Source organism: Falco cherrug, chromosome 7, assembly GCF_023634085.1.
Source record: "Falco cherrug isolate bFalChe1 chromosome 7, bFalChe1.pri, whole genome shotgun sequence".
Taxonomy (NCBI): Eukaryota; Metazoa; Chordata; class Aves; order Falconiformes; family Falconidae; genus Falco; species Falco cherrug.
In genome coordinates, this window is record NC_073703.1 from 5349344 (window position 1) to 5370631 (window position 21288).

Sequence of the window (21288 nt, forward strand, 5' to 3'; positions counted from 1 at the left end):
TGGTCAGATGGGGTGAACTGAGACCAAAGCAGCATTGAGAGAGAGAGAGGAGTGTGTGCGAGTGCAGAAGAGCTTGGCTGAGGGCTCAGGCACAAGATCTGCGGGAACTGAGTCCCAGAAATTCTTGTCCCACTTTTCATGAGACCAGTTCACTCTTCATTGAGCTTCACCCAGCTCCATGGCAGGGGACAGCAGCTTGTCAACAACAGCTAAAGACAAGAGTCATTTGGGAGGAAAGACAATAAATTGTGTCGCATTAAAAATTAATCCCCAAAGCCAGGTTAGAACATAATTTTCATCTCAGCTGCAAGACCTGCCAGCATCTCCCAAAGCCACCTCCAGCTGCGAGCTGCCGCCCACCACTGCTCCCACATGCCCCCGCTGTGACACCAGTGACCCACCGGATCGCCAGTGCCTCGGCCAAGGACCAGCTCGCTGCCAACTGCCAGCCTGTGGTCCCATACTCTCGATGCAGATGTTAAATGCGCAGGACAAAAGAATGACATCAACCATCCCAACACAACTTATTAATATCGTCATTAGCCAAACAACAAACGTTTCTCTCCGAGTCGTAAAGCAAGGGTGGCATTTTTATTAGCTGAGGTTTCCTCCTTTTTTTTTTTTCTCCTTTTTTATGGCCTTATCCACAAATGCTGAGAGCCAGAGGGAATTATTTGTTACTTACATTAAAGCAAGAAGCCATCAGACCACAGGACTACAACCGCTCCCCATATCATTATTTTTTTCTTTTGGATTTATATGAACCTCATTATTAAACCTTAGCTAATGCAGACATCCTAACAATGCGCCGAGTGCTAATAACTGCTAAGCAGCATTATTAATTATTTTAATTACAGCATTTAAAATATATTTTGATTATATTAAAGAGAATACTTTCCTACTTTTCCAACCAAAAAAATCCACAAATGTAGCTTATTAACACTAATTCTATTCTTATTGGTAAAACTATTGTTAGATTTCAAAGGCGGCTAGTCTGGGCCCTACAAAAATGTATCACGCTGGGACGGCGTGGCATGTTCTCAAACTCTGGTGTCACTTAGCTGGGGTGGGGGCTGGAGGGAGCTTGGCAAAATGTGTTAGCGGGGACCAGGATGAGGAATTCAGCCCTTGAAGCTGACAGCACCCTGCGCCGGTGGCCTTTAGGAAAGGCATAGATACACACACCCCCCTTACAGCTTACATCCCCCCTAAACCTGAGCTCGGGGATGCTGGCAGGCTCTGTACAGGCTTGGGAGAACCAGGATCACCTCTCCGACAGGTGTTATGTGCACTTGGTGGGAAGCATCTATAGGCTTACTTATGGTGACTTACAGAGCTACTGTTAAGGGTACAACATAAGGCCACCATCCTGTGACAGGCACTCTTGTCGTTAACCCTCACTTGTAACGTTCAGGGGAATTATTCACACTGAACCCAGACACACAAATGGCCATATAAACACATGGCCGCACTTTTAATTAAAGATGTGCCGAGATAAAAAGCTTCAGAAAGCAATTTTAAACAATTAAAAATAATATTAGAGGTGTTTGTCTACCCAATCTGCATGTGTCCTGAGCCGCTCGGGGAGGTTTGCTGTATTCTGACCATCAACAGGGCTGTTCACAGCGATTCCCCTCCACCCTGCCAGCAGGCTGAACACGCGTCCGGACGTTTCTTTGCTCCAAAGAGTTAAGATTTCACTTGTCAGTCTGTTTTTGTTTCTATTCACATGTCAGTGCCTGTCATTTATTTAGTCAATGGGACTTGTCCAAGGGATGGAGACAGACTGGGTTAGTCATTCTGACCGTGGGTCGCCAGTCACTGCAAACTGCCTGAGGTCATTTCCAAAAGCTCCACTAACAATGAGAGGGAAGCTGGGCCCAGGAGACCTGCAGGAAACGCGGAGATTAAAGACAGAGATAGTCCTTTGCAAAAGTACACTGGAGGAATGTTCCCTATGTTCTGTCAACAGAGTTTCTTCCTCGCTCAAGCCTGTCTATTTTAAGGCTGAGCTCACACCAAAAATGGAAATCCTTGCTCAATGGCTATCAGTGGATCTTGGGTTTCTGGGGCTGCAGCAGCGTTACGGCCGAGGAAATGAACCCTCCAGCTCAGCCTTTGCTGCCAGAGCTGCTTTAAACAATTCCTCCTTCCAGCAGCTCTCTGCTGGGTTTGCTCCTTTGCCTGGTTAAAGCCCTGGGTGTAAAACCCGGCCGAAGCCCAGGGTACCGCCCTGCGCTGCCTGCGAGCATGGACCCCACCAGCATCCCCGCCGTGTACCGCTGGCACTGCCACGGCGGCGCCCGGCTCTGGGGATGGCACCTCGGCCCAGGCAGGGCAGCAGAAAGCACAGCAGGGCTGTGAGGGCCACAGTTCAGGCATGATCTGCACGCCAGGATGCTCTCCCGCTTTAAGGAAGGGAATGGAAAAGAAGCATTGAAACACAACCATAAATATTTGCTGCAGCATCTTGGGCTGAAACCAAGCCCCGTGACTGCAGATTTGGGGGAACGGGAAATTCCTCTGGCAGCCATCTGGGCGTCAATACAGGGCTGAAATACAAGAGCAGTTTTAGGTGCAGAGATGCGCATTTTGCTTTTTAAGCAAAACAGGCCAGGCCACTCTTACTTAACACATAAGGTACCTCTGGGTGTTATGGAAAACATTAATAACAACCACATGATTGGTGTAAAACACTGATTTTCCATCCAGAAAAACTATTGTTTTCAGATAAATACATTCCATTGAGCTTTTTTGTATCTGAACTTTCTGCATGTGGCTTCTGCATTTCAGGCTGATGGGAATGGGGGTTTGACAAAAACACTGGTGGCCCAGGAAGAGCCACCGAAGCCGACTGGCTCAGGAACCAGTGACAGGGGCTAAACCCTGCCCTCTGGTATGGGTGCAATTGCCGGTGACATGGGACAGGGGTTGAAAGTAAGGAAGGGACGGGAAAAGGAGCTGCACAGTGGATCTGAGCAGCTTTGCAGAGATAGGGAAAAGCAGAAAATGCATTTCTTAGAATACAAACATCCATCATGGACACACACGAGAGTATCCAAATTCCTCAGTGTTATATTTATGAAGCCATTCGGAGACATGATACAGGCCAGTTCCTGTAGATTTTTCCATGTGTTGTTAAAGATTCAAATTACAGAGTAATTTTCAGTCTTTGAAGACATTGGTCTTGGTATTGCAGAGCCCGGAGGCTGCTCCAGGCGGGGTCTGTCTGCGCTGCAGACGGGAGATAATGCAGAGCCACCACCAGCGCTCAGCAAGCTCAGGAGTCAGGAGCAGGCCAGGAATAATGGTGTCGAGGCACTGGGGGAAATTTACTCTGCTTGCAGATAAGGAAAGCATCCTGCTTTAAGCATGGGGTAAACAACTTTTGATACACAAGCTGGTTATCTGGGAAGTCCCCCAGGAGGAAGCGTATCTGGTGCAAGGCTCTGCAGGCACATCTGCGCTGTGTGGCACAGCGCAGTGTGGGGACGGTGACCCAGCTCTGGCACCCAGATGGTTTGGGGGAGCCCAGCTGCTCATGGGTGCTCACCAGGGCCAGGGTGAAGGCTCCACCAACTTGCAAAAGGGAATCGAGATAGCTGGGTTTGTCTCTGGGAGGAGGGCTGGGGCTCCTGGTCCATCGGTGGCCTCATGGTTGCACATGTAGGACTTGGGCCACCCAAGTTATTAATCACGAAACAGTTGGGCAAAATCAGAAAGGCTCTTAAAAAAGACTTAAAAACTCTTTCAGCACAAAACAGCCAACACTAATCATTTTTCCCGCTAAGTACACAGAATACTCTACCAAACTCAATTCAGGTGTGTTTTCATTGATAAAGCCATGAAAACACTCACAAACTGCAGAAGGCAAGTCATTTCATCTCAGCATGATAACCCTCTGGAGAAGGATCCCAGCTGCTCCCTGGTGCTCCTCACGTGGCTGCAGGGTTCATCTCTCCCTGCAGAACCGAGGTCTGAAACCTTGATAAGCATCACTGCCGGGTGGTACCTGGGGAACGTGGGCACAAGCTCGGCCCTTTGCCTTATTGCGGAGGGGCGACGGAGCCAGGGAAGGCGACAGAGGGAGGCAGGAGGAGCTGATCTCAAGTTTAGAGCCTGATTTACAGCTGAGGCCTCAGGCAAATCACTTACTGGCTTTGTGGTTGCATTTCCTCATCTCTAGAATCTCTTTCACGGGTGATGTGTGAGGGGGAATTAACATTCACACTTTGTTTTTAATAAATATTTAAAGATTCGCCTTGCATTTTATGAATATTTCTGAATGATCTTTCTACCCTTGCATAAGGGTCTTTCCCTGCCAGGGCTTTAATGTGAGCTCCTCTCCCTGGAGGGGGTGCGATGCCCCTGCTGCAGATGTGTGCTTTCATTGAGTAACGATTAAGCTGCCTCAGTTAAATGTAAAGGCATGTGAAGAAAGTTTTCTGCTGCGAGTTCTGCACCGGGCCACGCTGGACACCAGCAGGACGCATCAAACAAAAGAGTTCCTCTGCATAAAACAAACCAAAGCAGCGCCCAGCACACGCCGATGAGCTGTTAGCAAGCTCTGAGTGACCCCCAGTCCAAAATTCTTCATTTATGTGTGAAGCATCAGTAAAAACTCTGTTTTCACCAGCCCAGCGTGATTTGGAAGCGAAAGCATGGGCTTGAAGCTACTCTGTGCAGAGGCCAGTGGAAATTCGGTGTGGGTTTGACCCGAGGACTATGCACACTTCAGTCTCTGCCTGTTTATTGTTAAAATCATTAAAAACATCAGGGTTTTTGCATCTTAAAAGTCTTCACTAACTTCATAAAATATGTGAATGCTTAAGAAAGAATCTGTGTGCAACTGTATAAATAGTGACTAACAAGTAGGAATTTTGTGGTGTTCAAAGGGAGCAAAATAAGCTGACGAGCCTGTGGTATAATGAGTTAATTTGCCTTGCAGCCTACCTGGTGCCCAGCGGCAGCCTGCCCTCCCTCAGACGTTGCTGGTGATGGGTCATGTGCTCCTCCACCCAGATGAGTGATTTTAAGTTAAAAGATTCAAAATTAGCTGTCTCAGACATGCCCCAGCGCAAAGCTGGTCACTTCCTTATAATATGGATGCTGAATTTCTATTAGAAGAAAATTCAAAGCATTTCAGAATGAAGCATTTTGACGCTGAGCAGAAATCGCCTCCATTTCTAAATGACATTTCATTCTATTTTTACAATGCTACAAAGTTTTGAGAGCAAATCCAACCATGCATTCAACCAAACCAACATTTTTGTTCAAATCCTCATTTCCCAGAAAAAATTGTAGCCCATTTGTTTTATTCAGAACTAGAACAAACCTTTTCCCCAAAACTTTGCAACTGCCAATAATCCATTTTTATCCCAGATTTAATGTTGTTATAAAACTTCTTTACTGGAACTGCTGGAACTTGAAGTTGTCATTAAGCGGATACCTTGCACTGTCACTAAAATTCATGCCATTTTGTAATCCTGTAATTCCCCAAACTTGTCTCAGGCTTCAGCACCCCTGTCCAAGGGATGTTTACAGCTTATTCTTCCTCCTTAGGCAAAATTAACCCAAGAGCTAAAACTGATGAAAGGCACATTGCTGTCTGTCATAAGTGGCATATGTTGAAATATGGCAATGAAAAAAGCCAGCAAAGCTCAAACCACTGCAGAATCCCAGTGGAATGAGACATGTGAAGAATATTTTATATTTAGTCAGAGGAGGGGAAAGGCAGGAGCCGGATGATGTTGGGTTTTTCATGATGAAGAACATTTCTAGGGAGATTTCCCTGCCATGGGAAAAGTTCCACACTTTATTTTTCTAATGAACAACTGTCTCCAGTGTTTCACAAGACCAGGTTGCTTACTATGAGAGCTGGAGCAAACCTACTTTCTCTCTCCATGTCCTTTTCAGCCCACATAGCTTTATTAGCCAGGATGGGAAGAAGGCTTGGAAGTAATAATGACAAAAACACATCAGTTGCAAAAAGAAACAACATCCTCCTCCTGGGCTCTCCTGTGCTGAGAGGCTTCCTTTAATCTTCACCATCCCTGGAAGAACAGCCATCTGCATGCTTGTTCCTCAGCTGTTGTCTTTACCTGGGTCTTCTGTATCTCCTCTGCTGTCCTGATGCACTTTCTCCCTACGTCTGCAAGCACCCGGCTGCTAGCTGTGTGTGAGAAACCAGCCATGCTGATTAAGGATGGAAACCAACAGCACAGGGCTGATAAAAGAGTGAACTGGTTCCTAAATAGAAGAGCCACACAACACCTCAGGTTTAAGAGACACTTAAAAGCTGCACTTCGCTCTGTAGATGAAGCAAGTCCCACTGTCTGGCATACACCTTGCAGACCATAATGGGAATTCACATATCCTGCTGCCTTCCAAGGGTACAAGAACTTGGATCCTACCAAATAACAGACTGTGCTGCTGCCTGTGAAGTTCTCCCCTTTGATTCTCTTGCTGAGTGCTTAAGCCAGTGACTTGGCCAGGAACAGACTAATTTTCAAAAGAGGCAGTCACATTTCATCCCGAAGTGCTCTCTCTACGTCCCTCCCACCGCGGAGCGTCTCTGTGCTGGACCACATCACACTCCTCCTGCAGTGGCTGCTCTGACTTAGATCTCCTCTGCTTCATGTGAGAAGGTGGAACAACACTGCTTTCTGAGCACCCCTCCAGAACAGAGGAGTTGGACATTGTTTTCTTTTCCTGTTTTGTTTTACACGGAGTAACTCCCCTCTATGGAGTCACTTCGGCTCCAGAAACAGACTATTAATAAACTTAACTGCTTTGGAGAGTCCAAGCCAAATGCTGGCTTTAGAGGAGGGAAAAAAACCCTACAATTGCATAGAGCCTTTTTGTCACTGACAGCCTTCCAAAGCACATGTGGTGATTATCCACCACCGAAATGCCACCACCTCTGCGGTGGCACAGAGGAGCTGTTTAACACAACAGGCCAGTCTGCCCGCCCTGGCGCTTGGGTGGAGGTCTGTATGCACAGCAGATGCTTTCTCTAAGTTGGATGCTGTTTGGGGGCTTTCATCAGCTTGCTTTTAGTCTACAAATAAATGGTCATATCCAAGGGGACAAGGGGTGGCCCTGTGGTTAAGGCACAGAGCTGGAAGTCAGGAGTCTCAGCAGGAGGTTGAGACAGTCCTTTGGTATCAACATTTTCTTTGCTGGCTCCAGCAGATTCTGCAGAACATAAGCTTTAGGTTTTAAAGAGAAGAATAATTCAGTTTTTTGGGAGTCTAAGATCCAATCCGAGTAGCCAACATGGATGAAAGCACAGTTGTACCCTGTGCTGCCCATTCACCTTTAAATCCTACTCCAGGCACAGGATCAGACTCCCAGGCTGAAGTCACTTCTGATATGACCAAGAGTGTCCAGCAGCCGGCAACATACAGGGATCACAGGAAGAGGCTAAGTGCTACTTTGATAGTGGGTGAGATGATATTTAGACTATATGAAGGCAAGTACAACATCCAACTTGCAGGCAGGACCAGAGGTCCCAAGGAAACAGAAAAGGAAGAAGGCTGTGCGCTCCATCTTGCTCCAAGTGATACCCGAAGCCAATGGAGTTGCTCTGGATCTGTGCTAGAGAAGGCAAAACCAGAATATAGCACCAATTTTGGAATGAGATGGATGAAAAAGCGACACACAGTTTTAAGACCAACAGAAAAGTTTGAACACTGAGTACAAGTGCCGTTCTGGTATGGATCTCTGAAGGAACAGAGGGCTTTAGTCCTTTTCCTTTTTAAAACTTTTAAAATTAATAGACAGCTTGGTGAAACAAGAAATGGCGCAAGCCAAGTGTTCAGTGCCCAGCGTTCACAAACCATAGAACAGCGCCTGCCCCCCTTCCCACCTCCCAAAATAGACCTGACCCTAAAAATCAATAATTTTAAAAACAACATCTCTTTCACTCAAAATCCCCAAGTAACAACAGGTTTCACTTTATTCTAGTATCGTCACCATCAAGAAAGCATAGCAGCTGCCTTTTGATAGAATAACTAACTGCCTCTCCTTGGCACTACCCCCGCCACAACCGACACTGTGGTAGGTCACCTCTATTCTCTTCCCGATTCTTAAATGAAATCACTATTTGCCCATGTATCAGGGCTGGTACCTTCACCATGATCATTTGTGCTTGCCCTTGGCTTTCAGAACATATTGTTCATGTACTTTAGCTGACAGACTGGGAAAGCGTTCCCCTTGCTCACCGCAGAGCAAGGCTTTGCCTCTTCTACCAGCTTCATGTGACTGATCTGTAGGAACTTGCTTTGGCACCATCAGATTAGTTGGTGTTAACATCACTTACCCTGTTGAAGTTTCTTCCCAGTGAGCAATGAAACGTACCTAATCCAAGCAGATTAAAGAGAAACACATTTCATCATCTATCCCTCAGCTTCAACCACTCCATTAGAAGGCGAAAGGCATTTGGTTTTATGGATTGCTCATAGCTTCATCAGACTGAAGCAATAGTCGGCGTCTGTGATAGAGGCACAGGCTGACATATTTCAGATATACGGGGATGTTTAGCTGTGAAAACAATTTGCACGGTGCTTTTCCTCAAACTGCTGCAGATGCTTCGTACCCTGTAACAGCGCTCAGCCCTAAGCAACTGCTGTTTTCAACACTTGCTTTCCATGTCCTGCTCAGCCAGACCCACCACTGCCGCTCCAGCCTCCTCCCAAGTCCTCCTCCAGGTTCAGTTTGGGAGACTGGGAAATAGTATTTTACATGGCCTTATCCAGTATACAACACTTTTCATGTTTTAACCTGGCCTTCCAAGAAAACAAATGCTTACATAGTCATTCTCAGTGGTCGCGTGTCTACGTGCACATGTTCCTCACAACCATGGCAAGGACTTTTAAAGTCATGGGTCACTCACCATCTAATTTAGCAGCAGCCCAGCAGGCTCAGCTGTACCGCATGGAAGGGGCTCTGTGAACACTGCAGCCGGGAGGAGCACCGCCTCTGAGCACTGCTGCTGGAGAAAGACCAAACTACGAGCTCAGAAGATGCGACACCAGCTGCATGGAAATACTATGTCAGAAAAAGCTTGAATCAGAGGCTGCACTTTCTTTGTTACCAGAAATCCAATCCCAAGGCAAAAATATGGAGGAAATCAGAGCTTCATTATTTCTGCTGCTCACAGAGCAGATTTTTATTATCATAATAAACAGAAAAAGACTCTACCTCCAGAGGTGTGGGGGAGTACCAATGGCTTTCTAAAACCTCTCTCTGGAAAAGGTGGTGACCACTGACCCTATGTAAAACATAACAGTCTCCCTCAAGCCTTGACCCCTCCCCAGTGTTTCGCATATCCCTTGTTTTGTCTGACCCCCGGACCGCGTGCCCTCGGAGCAGGGGCTCTCATGTGACTGCCTGCGGCACTACCAGCTTCTGAGCTCCAGGAGGACCCTGCCAGGACCATGGTCTAAATATACATCGTCTCAGTGAAGTCCCTGCTTTTCTGACACATGGCTGGCCACAATGCAGCAAGAACTGAGTGAGCAAAGACGGACTGCATCCTCCAATACAAAACAGAGCCAGTGCTGCTCTGCTCTGCGATGATACAGGGTGAACCGATTTAGATTCAAACCAAGCTTTTCACTTGCCACCAAAATAAGCATATTATGGAATTGCTATCCTCCCCAAACCACAGGGTTGTTTTAATGACCTTCCATTTAAGCATTAAGGAGTGAAATGTCTAATCCTGTCGAGTGTGTAAGAATGTGACTCACTCCTTTAATGCTGTGAACTCCCCCCTTTTTGGCAGCTGTTCTGTACGGCTACTAGTGCAGTATTCAAAATGGCAGGGTTTGAATCTGCTAAATGAAAATGATAAATAAATTCTAACTGCAGGTAATACCTAATATAAAATGTGTGTGTGTGCAATAATATTATCCTAGTTGCCAAGCAACTAACAGGAGGTACTGTGAAAGAAAGAGATAAAACCTCCTGAACACAGGTACGCACTTCATTCGCTTCATAAGGGACCCTGCTCATGCTGGGTTTATCAGATCTCACCCAATGAATAGTTAGCACCAAGATCTTCTCTGTCTGAATAAAAAGAAAAAGGTGATGAATGATTTACAGTAAACCAGGCTGGATTCAAAACCCATAGAAATCCCTGAGAGTCCTGCCACTGGCAGTTCTGAGCTTCCCTCCAGGCTAGAAATGGACAATGGGATGGGAGAAAATGTGATGCTGTGGCTGTGGTCATCTCCCACATGGATGGGTTCTGCTGCTGCTAATAGTGATGGTCTCGAAGTCAGCTCCTTACACTCTTCCTGTGCTGTAAGCAGCACGCAAACAAGCAGAAACAACCCATGGCTGTGCACCTATGTATGTGTTTAACTGCATCTGTTGTTCATGTAACCGCTTGTTTGTGCACATCTATGCACATTGCAAGATGCTACCTGGGTGATTAACGGGGTGAGCTAGCCCCTAATGGGTTTTCATAAGCAGAACCCAAACCACTGAGCCCTCTCTTGCAATCCTCCAAGCAACAGAGCTGCTGCCTTAGTCTTCCAATTGAAAAAGGGTAATTGCATTATCAGTGAGAGCTCTCAAGATCTCCCAGGAGATGTTCTGGAGCTAGCAGGATCAGGTCCGAAGCATGCATGATTCACTGAAATAAACAGTGGTCTGCGTGTTTAAACTTGGCTTTCAGATTTGCTCCCAGAAATGAATGGCCCACACTCCAGTGCATCAGCATCGGACAGGATATCCATAACATACAGGTGGCTGCAATGTCCGACGGGACAGCTTTCTCTGGTAAGCATGTGTCACCCTGCTTCTTTCAGGCATGAAAATGAAGGTTGAAATCCTAAAGGTGCTTCTAAAACCGGACATGCAGAAATACAGGCATGCAAGAAGTCCATTTTCATTTATTTTTCCTTTAGGGACACTCTTTTGACTTCTCTCCTCTGGCTGCAGGAGGTGATGCATCAGACCCAGACAGCCATCCATTGGATGTTAGAGCTAGTGCCATCCATCACCCCCCTCAAATGATGTTTGTTTCTTTTTTATATTAAGCAATGCATTGCACCAGAGTTGTACATTTTAAGAAACCGCTCAAACTTATCTCCAGCTTCACATAGCTTGTTAAACTGGCAAGCTAAAAGAAACCAGAAACAAACTCAATATGAAATCTCACAGTTATCTTGCTGCAAAATTACTGGCATACAGTTACTCTATGGAAAATACTATAAAACCAAGTACAAAACAGTTTTTAAAAGAGACAGAGGAAGAAGAGCACATAGCAAAAGAAGAACAAAACAAGCACCAAGTAAATGCATTGCAATGAGCCGAGGCACGTTATTTACCGAGTGCAATGTTTGCTGCAAATGTCACCCCTGTTCTTTTACTGCCCGCAGATCAGTTCAGTTAAACTGAGTTTCACACCTACTACTTGTAATGTCTGACTACGTGGCTTGTCTGAACTTCCAGCCACGAGGCTGGGCTGCAGCGGGACCTCCTGGCAGACCGCTGGGGAGCTGCTCACAGCCCTGCCCTGGGTGCCTGCAGCAAACGGGTGCCGATAAAGTCCTGACTCCTGGATTTAGGGATTTAAGGTTAAGGATTTTCAGTAGGAGGCTCTTCTGTGCCGACAGTTACAAATCTTTAAGGCTCTGTAGACATTTATATCAGTCCTGGCCATCACTCAAATACTTGCAAACAATGACTAGCATGAGCCCACACATTGCTCTGATCAAGCACACCACTGCGCTCACCATCCCTCCCGATCTGCCCGGCTGGCTGTGTCACACCACGTTTGGCTATGGGGATGGCTGCCTTGTGTTTGAAAGTTGGTTTGTACCAAAGGGAGGCATGCACATGCTTGTTTAAACCTAACTCGCTCATATTCTAGCCCCAGGACGGGCTGCAAGAGTCGCCCCACTGCTTGGCATGGACGTGGCCAGGTAGCCAGCAAGGAAATCCGCTCTGCTATGAAAACACTGTTCGGGGCACGCAAGCTGAAAAGACCAGAGAAGACTCGGGTCAACATACACATGCTCTGGTCACGCCTCCGATGGCAGCTCTGACAGAGCGTATGAGTCACCGGGAAAAGATTAGAGGAAAGTTCCCTTCTGTTTTAATGAATGAATAAGCTCTAAGATTTTTCTGGGGTGTGGAAAAAGATAAGGCTTAAGGAGGAAATGCAGTTGTCTGTGTAGCTTTCAGGTCTACCTAGTGCTTCCAGCACATTCCTAGAAACAGCTGGCATTTGATCATATAACATACAGGTGCCTTCAAATCATTTTCTGGACTGTCTAACTGGAAGTAGTGTACCTGAGATCCTAATAGCAATACATTTCACTGCGGAGCGTTCACAGGTTTTACAGAGATCTTCACGTACCACCTAACAGCCACATGGAAAAGCCTTGGAAGGGTTATTCACTGGAGCTGTCCGCATGCAGTGAAGTTAATGGTGGAAGAAACTTCGCTGTGCCAACCTAGATCCCTGGAAATCTGCAGAAACAACTGTGGCGCCAGGAGTATCTACCTGTACTTGCTCCACGCCTCAAGGAAAGGGCAGAGACAGGCTATGACCCTTATTCCAGGTCCCAAGCAGCAGCAGAAACCAGAGGTGGGCACACAGGTTGAGACAGCAGATTTTGCTGGCTTACATCTCCCAAGACTTGGATAGTACGTGGGTGGGAGGCCCATAGAAGAGCATCTCTTTTGGTCTGCATGACAAGTTTGTGGACCAAACCCTACCACCACTACACAAAGTCTCAGATAAGCAAGAAACTGCTCCTCTCCGACCATATACTGATACGCAGAGTTCAGAGAGCAAGCTGGAGCAACACACAACCTGGAGATTTCATCATATATGTGCTGAAGCCACCTTCACTCTGCCCTACCGCAGCCTCACAGGGCTCAGACCATTAGTGACCGGAGGCTGCTTACCTGCACGGGCAGAGCCAGCGCCAGGCTGCCGACGGGGACCCTGTCAACACTTTCTCAGAGCAACCCCACAGAGCCTAAATGGGTCCTTTTACAGCAGATCATTTTTTTCTATTTTTGCCTCTACTGCAAGCCCAGGGTTTCAGGCGAGTTATCCCATGGGGTGTGCTGCTCCCGCCGGCTGAGGAACGCGGGGCAGCTCAGAGCCTGGAGCACCGGCACTGTCCAAGGGAGTACATCTGCTGGCAGCGCAGCTAGTCGTGTTCAAGAGAAGGTTAAAGCCTGGGCAGATCACCGTGAGCTGCATGTGGCTGCGACAGGATCTCTTACACTGAACTTTTGGACTCCTTACAGTATGAAACTATATATTATACCCTCACTGGCTCCGCAAGATGTCTGTGAAAGATGCAGCCAGGAATACTCAAGTTCACCCACTGGGGAAACATTATGTTACGTGAAGATTGCAGCCTTCTCCCCTTATCTGCGAGGCAGTTGATGAAGGGCCTGGCGTCAGTCTGGCAACTCTGATGGCTCCCATTTAGCACCAGCGAGAGCTGCCTATCAGCAGAAAGCTGGGGCAGATAGCAGACAGGACTATCTAATCACATACCTTTTGCATTAGTGCTGCCATATATTCCTTCCATTTACAATCAGGAGACTGGACTGCACTGAATTTTCACAGGAATGAACTGTCAACAATCCCATCCTTCCCAAGGCCTAAAAATGGGTGCTTTATCACAGAGGCCAGTAGACTTCTTTTCTTAGACTTCCAGGCAATGGCCAGAGCAGACTTGGAGCCCCCACGAGCGAGACATTAAGGAGACCTTTTTGAGATAACAACAGTTCACTTGGCTCTCTCAAGAATGCCTTATGGCTGTTCCTTTTCAAAGCTGAAGTAAGGAAACTAGCTCAATTAGAGCATATCAAGAAACTTTGTGTCTCCTGGTTTGTTTACCTTTTATCAGTGCTCTTAATATGCTTTCCTGCTTTTCCAAGAGGAGTAGGAGGGCTATGCTTTGTAAGATCACACTAGAAAAATCAAGTAAGAGACAGCTTTTTTAAGTAACAAATCAGAGTTAATAACAGGACAGCAAACAACTGCTACCAGCTTTCTGCTAGCTTGATGCTTCACTGCTTCTCGGTGCATTGGTTTGGCTGCATGATTAAATCTCATTTCGATTTTGCAGAAGTATATAGTTTTGTTTAACACACATTGCCAACCTATAATCTCTCAGGTAGTGTTTAAATAGCCTGTATAACTATTAGTTCTTTCCTGAACCAAACACCCATTAGGACTTGTCCTAAACAAAGAGCCTGGTAAAACATCTTCCATAAGAATGGCATCTCAAAACATTTTTCAAAGCCAAGCCCTGACTTTGCAGCAGACTCAAGTTCATCAGCTCTTGGAACCTACATTATGCCACTAATTGCAGGAATAATTAACGATGGCCAAATCTCAAAAAAGTGCCAAATTAGATTTCACTTGAGACAAGCAGATGTATTTTGGATGACTGGGTAAGGCCAAATCCTACCTGCCACTGAAGCCTAGAAGTCTGGTCACAGATGGAGAATCAGATTTGCAGCCTTCACATGACCCAGCTCTCCAAGCTTCAATCCCCCTATTCAAATCCCCCTGACCGGAGATCTGGACACACAATTGACTTAATGGCTTCTGAAAATAAAAGTTTTCCTTTGGAAGTCGGTTGGTTCATCCTACTTATATATTATAAAGGTTATTTTTCCTCCTGCACCTCTCTTCTTCTGCAGGTGAGCTAGAAACCCTGCCAGTGTCCTGCACTGCTACACAAGTTTCCCGATTCCTCTTGCACCGAGAAGGAAAAAACAGAAAAAGAAGATGAATCCTCCATAAAAATCTGATTTTAATCCAGTGAAAACCCTGGGTGAATGTTCAGAGGATTTTTTATATTACAGTGCATTGGTTTACACAAGCTGCATCCCAGCACCACACTAAGCTGTTCAAACCGTGATCTATGACTTGTGCTTCAATTGTATTTGAAACTTTCTTCATTGATTCATTTTTGGGACAGTTTAGGAGAGGGGGAACACAAAGCCTGGCCAGTGAAGTCCAACTTTCAGCTAGCTCGATCAGTAACTCAGGGGGTTGGGCTATTAAACATCCAGTCTCACCCTGTCCCTCCAGAAAACTAATTTTAGTCATTTCCCACTGGGAGATAAAATGCAGGTCTGCTCCCATTCCAGGGCCCTTTGGCTGGGACACAAATAGCTTTGGAAACACTCTTATCTATGCTTGAACATCCTTTCAGAAAATATATCAGCCTGCAAAGGGCTGTCTTGGTACCACTAAGCCTCTTCATAAGAAAAATGGGAGCTCAGCCCACACCCAGAGCTTTTCAAGGAGATTTGCTTTCCTCTCAACACCAACATGCCACAAGCACAGAGGGACAAAAATCCTAGTTGCATCCACCCTGAAAGGAACCTGCCCACGCATTTGGGAGGGGTCCTAGCAGCTCGCCTCTGAGGGTTGGGTCCTACATGTGGTCACAGAGAGGTGATGCTGCACGCCCAGCACGGCCCTAGCCATGCTCTGCAAGGTCAGTTTATCTCCTGCCTGGAGCACTCCTGTTATCTGAGACAACTTCTCTGGGACCCCCTGTTTTACACATGCTTGACATTTTTTTTGATTCCTCTTAAAACCTAGGCTTAGTCTCAGCTGAAAAAACCCAGGCTTATATCAAACACTGAAAGCAGAAATAGTTCGGAAATGTGGGCAAGTTGAAACCTAGTCTTGAACGGCTTGGGGCTGGCCGAGACACCGCTGGGTTCGAGCCCCTGTGCTCTGCAGGTTTCCTGAACCTGACCTCTTTCTCACATCGGTGACACTTGGCTCACGTGGCTTAGATTTCCCAACCAAAGCTTTGGCACCACTCCTGTTACAGTGCCAGAAAGTAACAAGCCATCACTAACTACTGACACATCTGCTGCCTGAGGACATTCAAACCCTGTCTGCGTAAACCATTATATACTTTTCTTTTTTTTTGGGGGGTGGGGTGGGGTGGGGGAAGAAAATAAAAGATTGGCCTTGCTTATCAGTAACAGCGAAATCCTGGCACGGCACGCCTCTCCTTTCCTCCGTGCCAGCCAAACCTGCTCCTGCACACCTCTGCAAGGGGGCTCCGGGATCTGGCAGTGATGACTGCCAGCGGACGATTGTGTTTGGGTGACTGTCTCGCTGGCTGGGTGTAGGGCCAGGCTTGGTGCAAGCCGCTGAGCCGGGTTTTGGAGCCTGTCTTGGGCTCCTGCCTCAGTGAACATTGGGATTTTCTCCCCCAGTATCAGACGAGCGATGGGAGCACCGTGCGAAGGCAGAGGCAGGCACAGATATTGCAGGCAGCAGCTTGGTGAGCCCCCACCTTCACATGCTGTCACAGCAAAGGCTTATCCTAGGCTCATCCCTAGGCTTGTTCCTAGTGTGTCCCAGGCTTATCCTAATCGTAAGGGAGTAGGCAGGGGCATCACAGTGTGAAGGAGATGCCCACAGGGTGAATAAGTGTGCTGTAAAAGGAGCAGCAGAGACTCCTCCGAACGTCTCCCTTGCCCAGTCCTGCACTGGGGACTATTCACAGCACGGGTGCTGCCACCCCAAGGGAACAACTCGTTCCCAATGGTTCCCAACCCCCCTGCCCAATGCCTTGCCCGATGGCTTCCAAACCTCCTGCGCTGTGGAGCATCAGGAGCCTCTTGCAGACAACCACACGCCCTGGCCAGCCCCTAAAGGAGACCAGTGGGATGGAGAGGTGACTTTTATGGTTGACAGCAGTTTGCAGATAAGCTGCAGGCTCCTTCCCATGGCCTCTGGGGTCACCGGTGGCTGCCATTTGGGAACTACAGCTCTGCATGTTGTGAGGATGTATTTCCACTGCCCCGCACTCTGCACACTGGTGTCTTTAAAGGCTGACACGTTGCAAAATAAGAACAAAATGTTTGCAGCACACTATCAAACCTCAGTGGCTTCATTTATCCCCACAGGACTGGTGTAAATGGTCAAACAAGACAGCAGAGAGCCAGGCCCACCGCCTCTTGGCCTGGAGCCCGGAGAGCAACGATCAGTGCATTTTTCCATCAGCTCTATTTATGAGTTGTCTCTCCCCAGAGCTGGAACTACCTCTATCCTTTGACAAAAAGGTCGTCTCCAAGTATTTCAGAGGTTAATCACCCTGGTGATGGCATTTTCTGGTGAGACACGTAGTCGTTGCTGTCACCCCTGATGAGCTACAGGCTTGCTCCGACCCGCAGGAGCACAGCGGTGCTGCGGCACGGTGTCTGTGCTGGCACAGTCCCTGCACGCTCCTGGCAACTGGGATTGCAGCCCTAAATGCTCAATAATCCCTTAAAACCTGCAGGATTTCATATGCCCTTTAAAGAAACTGCAGATTTTTTTTTTCTTCTTTCATTTAATAACATGGACGAACTTGCCTTGACCGCTTACTTGTGCAGGCACTGATCTGAGATATTTAGGGAAGTTTTATTTTACTTTGATGGGTACCTCTTGCACACCCTCACTGTCCATCCCCATGCTAGAAAAGGTGTCTCCTCACATGCTTATGTCCCAGAAAACAGAAAGGGCTGAATCACCCCCTGCATTACATGGAAGACCATTGTTTCATTTACTTAATGGAACACATTTTTACAGGGCCTTCACCCCATCTCTGAAACTGCAGGCTGCTTTTTCTTGGCCATATTTTTCATGCACTTTGTTTCCTTATCACACCATATAATTTTCAGACAAATGAAAATCTGGGCTTTCACTTGCACAAACACTTGGACTTAAAAACCTTGCCATTGCCAACTCTTACAAATGTATCCTCATAGTTGATGGTTTTTGTAAGGCCTTGGTCCTGGGAGAGTTGTGAATATACCAGAATCTTGACTTTCATTTTTTTCAGAAGTAATTTTCTAGCCTTCATGGTTACAGAGGAGAGCATAAAACTCAGGAACCCCAATAATGCAAAAAGTAAAAGGCAGAGAAAATGAACTCCCTTGTTACGATTTAAAAGGATATGCATTTGCTGGATTTTTAAGGGTATCTCATGAGCTGGGGTTGGCAGAGGTTTGGGAACACAGCCTGGGACCCTGCTCCAGCACCTCCTTTGGAAACAGGGTCCAGCACAACACCCACCCCCCACTGGGGTTCTTAGCCTGGGAAGTACTTCACCACAGTCTCCAGACATCACCATTTCTAGGCTGTTTTTCAACTTGTTACAAAAACTAAAGATGCATTGTATGTATCGGACTGCCTTTGCCAAGATAAATAAACTCATAGATGCCTTTTTTTCCAGGCATTCACAGTCAAATAAACGCAAATATTAACAATTGCTACGTTAGACCCAAACTTCTGTGAAATAATAAAAGAAAGTGACGCTGTAACCCTGCTTCTTAAATCACATGTTTAATGCACTCCTGTCTATCTGCTGCTTTCCATCCAAAAGCACTGGTAATTAATAGATAAGTGATAAGACAGAAAGTAATAATTCCAGGAAGCAGAACAATTCATTTTTATGAAAGACAGCGGTACTGTTGGCCTTCCATAGAGTGATCTGGTAGCAAAAAGTTCATTGCTGCTGCTGCGGGGGGAGTGGACGGCGGTGGGAATTTTAAAGGTCATTGGTCACCCTGTTGCAGCCCACAGGAAGGGTGCAGGGTGCTGGGTGCCTGTTCCTCCATCAGTGCAACTCCATTCACGTTGGACAGACAGCATCACACGGTGAGTGCCTCTAAAATAATGGGCATATCCCTGGAACCTTCTAATTAATGGTGTAGGACAAAAAAGATGGAGAGGCAATTTCACAGGGGTGTGCTGGAAGCTGGTATCGAGGATCTGTATCAGGCTTTACACAAACTTTGCACTACTTTACATCAAAGGCAAGCCAACACCATGAAGATGAAGGCGTTAGGGTCTCAGCCTTGTATTTTCACACGCAAAACTCCCAGGTCCCTTTCTGCTGCCATACGATTTGATGGGAGCAGAATCTGCTTGCTCAACTCCTGGGGAGTAATTGTAGGCTAATAACATGTGCTGGCATGTGGGTTGGGACGTTAAGTATGTGAGTAGGTGCCTCTGGAAATATGTCACTTAGAAAACACCCCTTTAGCCCACAGAAGCACTGTTCAACAACAGGAATTCCTTCAGATCTATGTTCATTCAAACTCTAAAGCCACTTTTTGTTGCTATGCCAGGCAATAAACCAGCGATAAATGAAGGAATTTACACATCAGACATCTTGGATTCCTCTCCCTCCTTTCCCAAGAGCAGTATGAGGGGACAGTTAACGATGCTAGTTTATGGTACAAATATTTTGACAGAATATATTTTGAAACCATAAATTTTAACAGTTCTGGCTGGTTTTAAACTCTGTTTTTCCCCAACCAGGAATCTGTGTAAAGTAATAATATCTGAAGTGTTTCTTAAGGAGCATAACCTGTCCCTAGGAAAACATTCTCCTTCCCTTAAAATAATACCGCTTCGCCTGACAAAGAAACTCTAAATGTCTGCACTTGTAAAGCATTCGTGACTCAAAGCTCTTTTATTCCATCTTTAGGTGAGATCTTGTGATCACTTGTGTGTAGGACCACTTGCTCGCACAACATTCCTGGGGGTCCCCCACTACCGCACCACCCCTGTGCCCCCAAAGCCCTGCTGCACCCACCTCCGCAGCACCTCCCAAGTGCTGCCGGTCTCACTTACACTTGGGAAGACAAAGCAAAAATAACTGACTTGCCCAAGGTCGTGATGAAAGAAAAGTTTTAAGGAAACGGAGGAAGAAACTGAACATCAGTGGAGTTAAGAATTATCTGGAGTGAGAATAGGATGGGTTTATCCTACACATGAATCCAGAAAGAGGAGTTAGGATGCTAACACTGCTACATTTCTGATTCCTTAATGGAGGGCATCCATTTTGATGGAACATCTTGGTTACTTCAAGTGGCAGCATAACGTGTCGCACTGAGCCCACGGACCAAGGTTGGTTTGTTGTGCTGCCAATGACAAACTGCCCTTGGCATGGAAACCTTGGGGCGCTGAGACAAGAGGGCTCAGAGGATGTGAGAAATTACACAGCACTCCATCTGGGAACGTGTCCCTGCCATAAAACCGGCACCTTCACTGGCCTGCTTGCAGCCTGGGGCAGCAGGAGGAGGTTGGCTTTGCCCGGCTCTCAGGGAGCAAAGCGCTCTCAGTTTAGCACAGGGAGGGAAGGGAAAGCTCTTCCCACAGAGCCCACAGCGTAACTGGGCATACCTGCAAGTGAGCAAGCTTTCACCTTGCCTGCTAAAGCAGCCACCATCCTGCATGTCCATTTGCAAGGCTCCTGGCCCCTCCTCACACACCTCCTGAACCCAATTCCAGTAACTGAGACCTTGAGACCTCAAGTCCCACAGCATCTGCCCCGCTGCGCAACACAAGGGGCAGCTTTGTGTCCCCAGAGGGTGGCTGGGAGCACACGGGCAGTGACCAGCACCTTCCGCTGCCTGCTCCCATGGGAACGTGGCAAGGCGGCGGCAGGGACTCAGGTGGGCAGACCACAGAAAATCATCCAGCCAAGATAGGATTGTCACAGGGAAGTATGCAAGGGACAGAGACTACAAATCCCAACGAAACCAAGCTTTGTTAGTGCCACTTCTTAATGAACAACTTGTTTAATTACCCAGTTGAAAAGGAACCAGTTTAGAGCAACTTTCCAATATGCTGCTTGGATGTCATTACACCCAAATAGGTCTGTTAATGGGAGGAATTTCAAACACCCTACAGCTGAAGTTTAGCTAGATTTGGGGTTATAGAGTGCTCTGGGACACATTTCCCACAGTGGAGCTTAAATTCTTTGCAAACGTACAATTAAAATGCTCAGATTGCACTAAAAACTGCTGCAGCTTAACCTTTTGCAACAATTTTTGATGGCCACATTTTTCTCTTTCCTAGAACAAAAAAACTAATATCTACAAACAGCAGGGCCTATGTCAATCTTCAGACATGCCAGCTCAGGGCTGAGAACTAGATAGGCAGAAAAAAATGTTGCTGGGAGAAGGATCTGGTTTTATCTGCTTCCGAACTTTCCCATGCACAGAAATGAAATGTGGACCCCGGCACCTCGGTGTCTGGCTCCAGCTCTAAAGTGGTTTCCACTAGTTATAGAACATGCTGACAGCCTCTTCAGATAAGTAGGGCAAGGCAAGGGCACTCGGGCACTTGGCAGCTGGAGACTCAAGCGTTCTGCTTGTGTGGCTTCAAGAGCAGCTTTTGAACCCCAGTTCCAGTGCATATGAACAATTCCTCTACCGAAGGCACCTGATCCACGAAACCCTTTGGTAATTTAAAGATCATTAAAATCT

The 21288-nt window shown here is 46.8% G+C and overlaps 1 long non-coding RNA gene across 1 annotated transcript in view; it reads right to left on the reverse strand.

Moving 5' to 3' along the window:
* The window catches only part of LOC129736545 (uncharacterized), a 143890-nt gene that overhangs the window by 2870 nt on the left and 119732 nt on the right, over positions 1-21288 (reverse strand). The window lies entirely within an intron of this gene.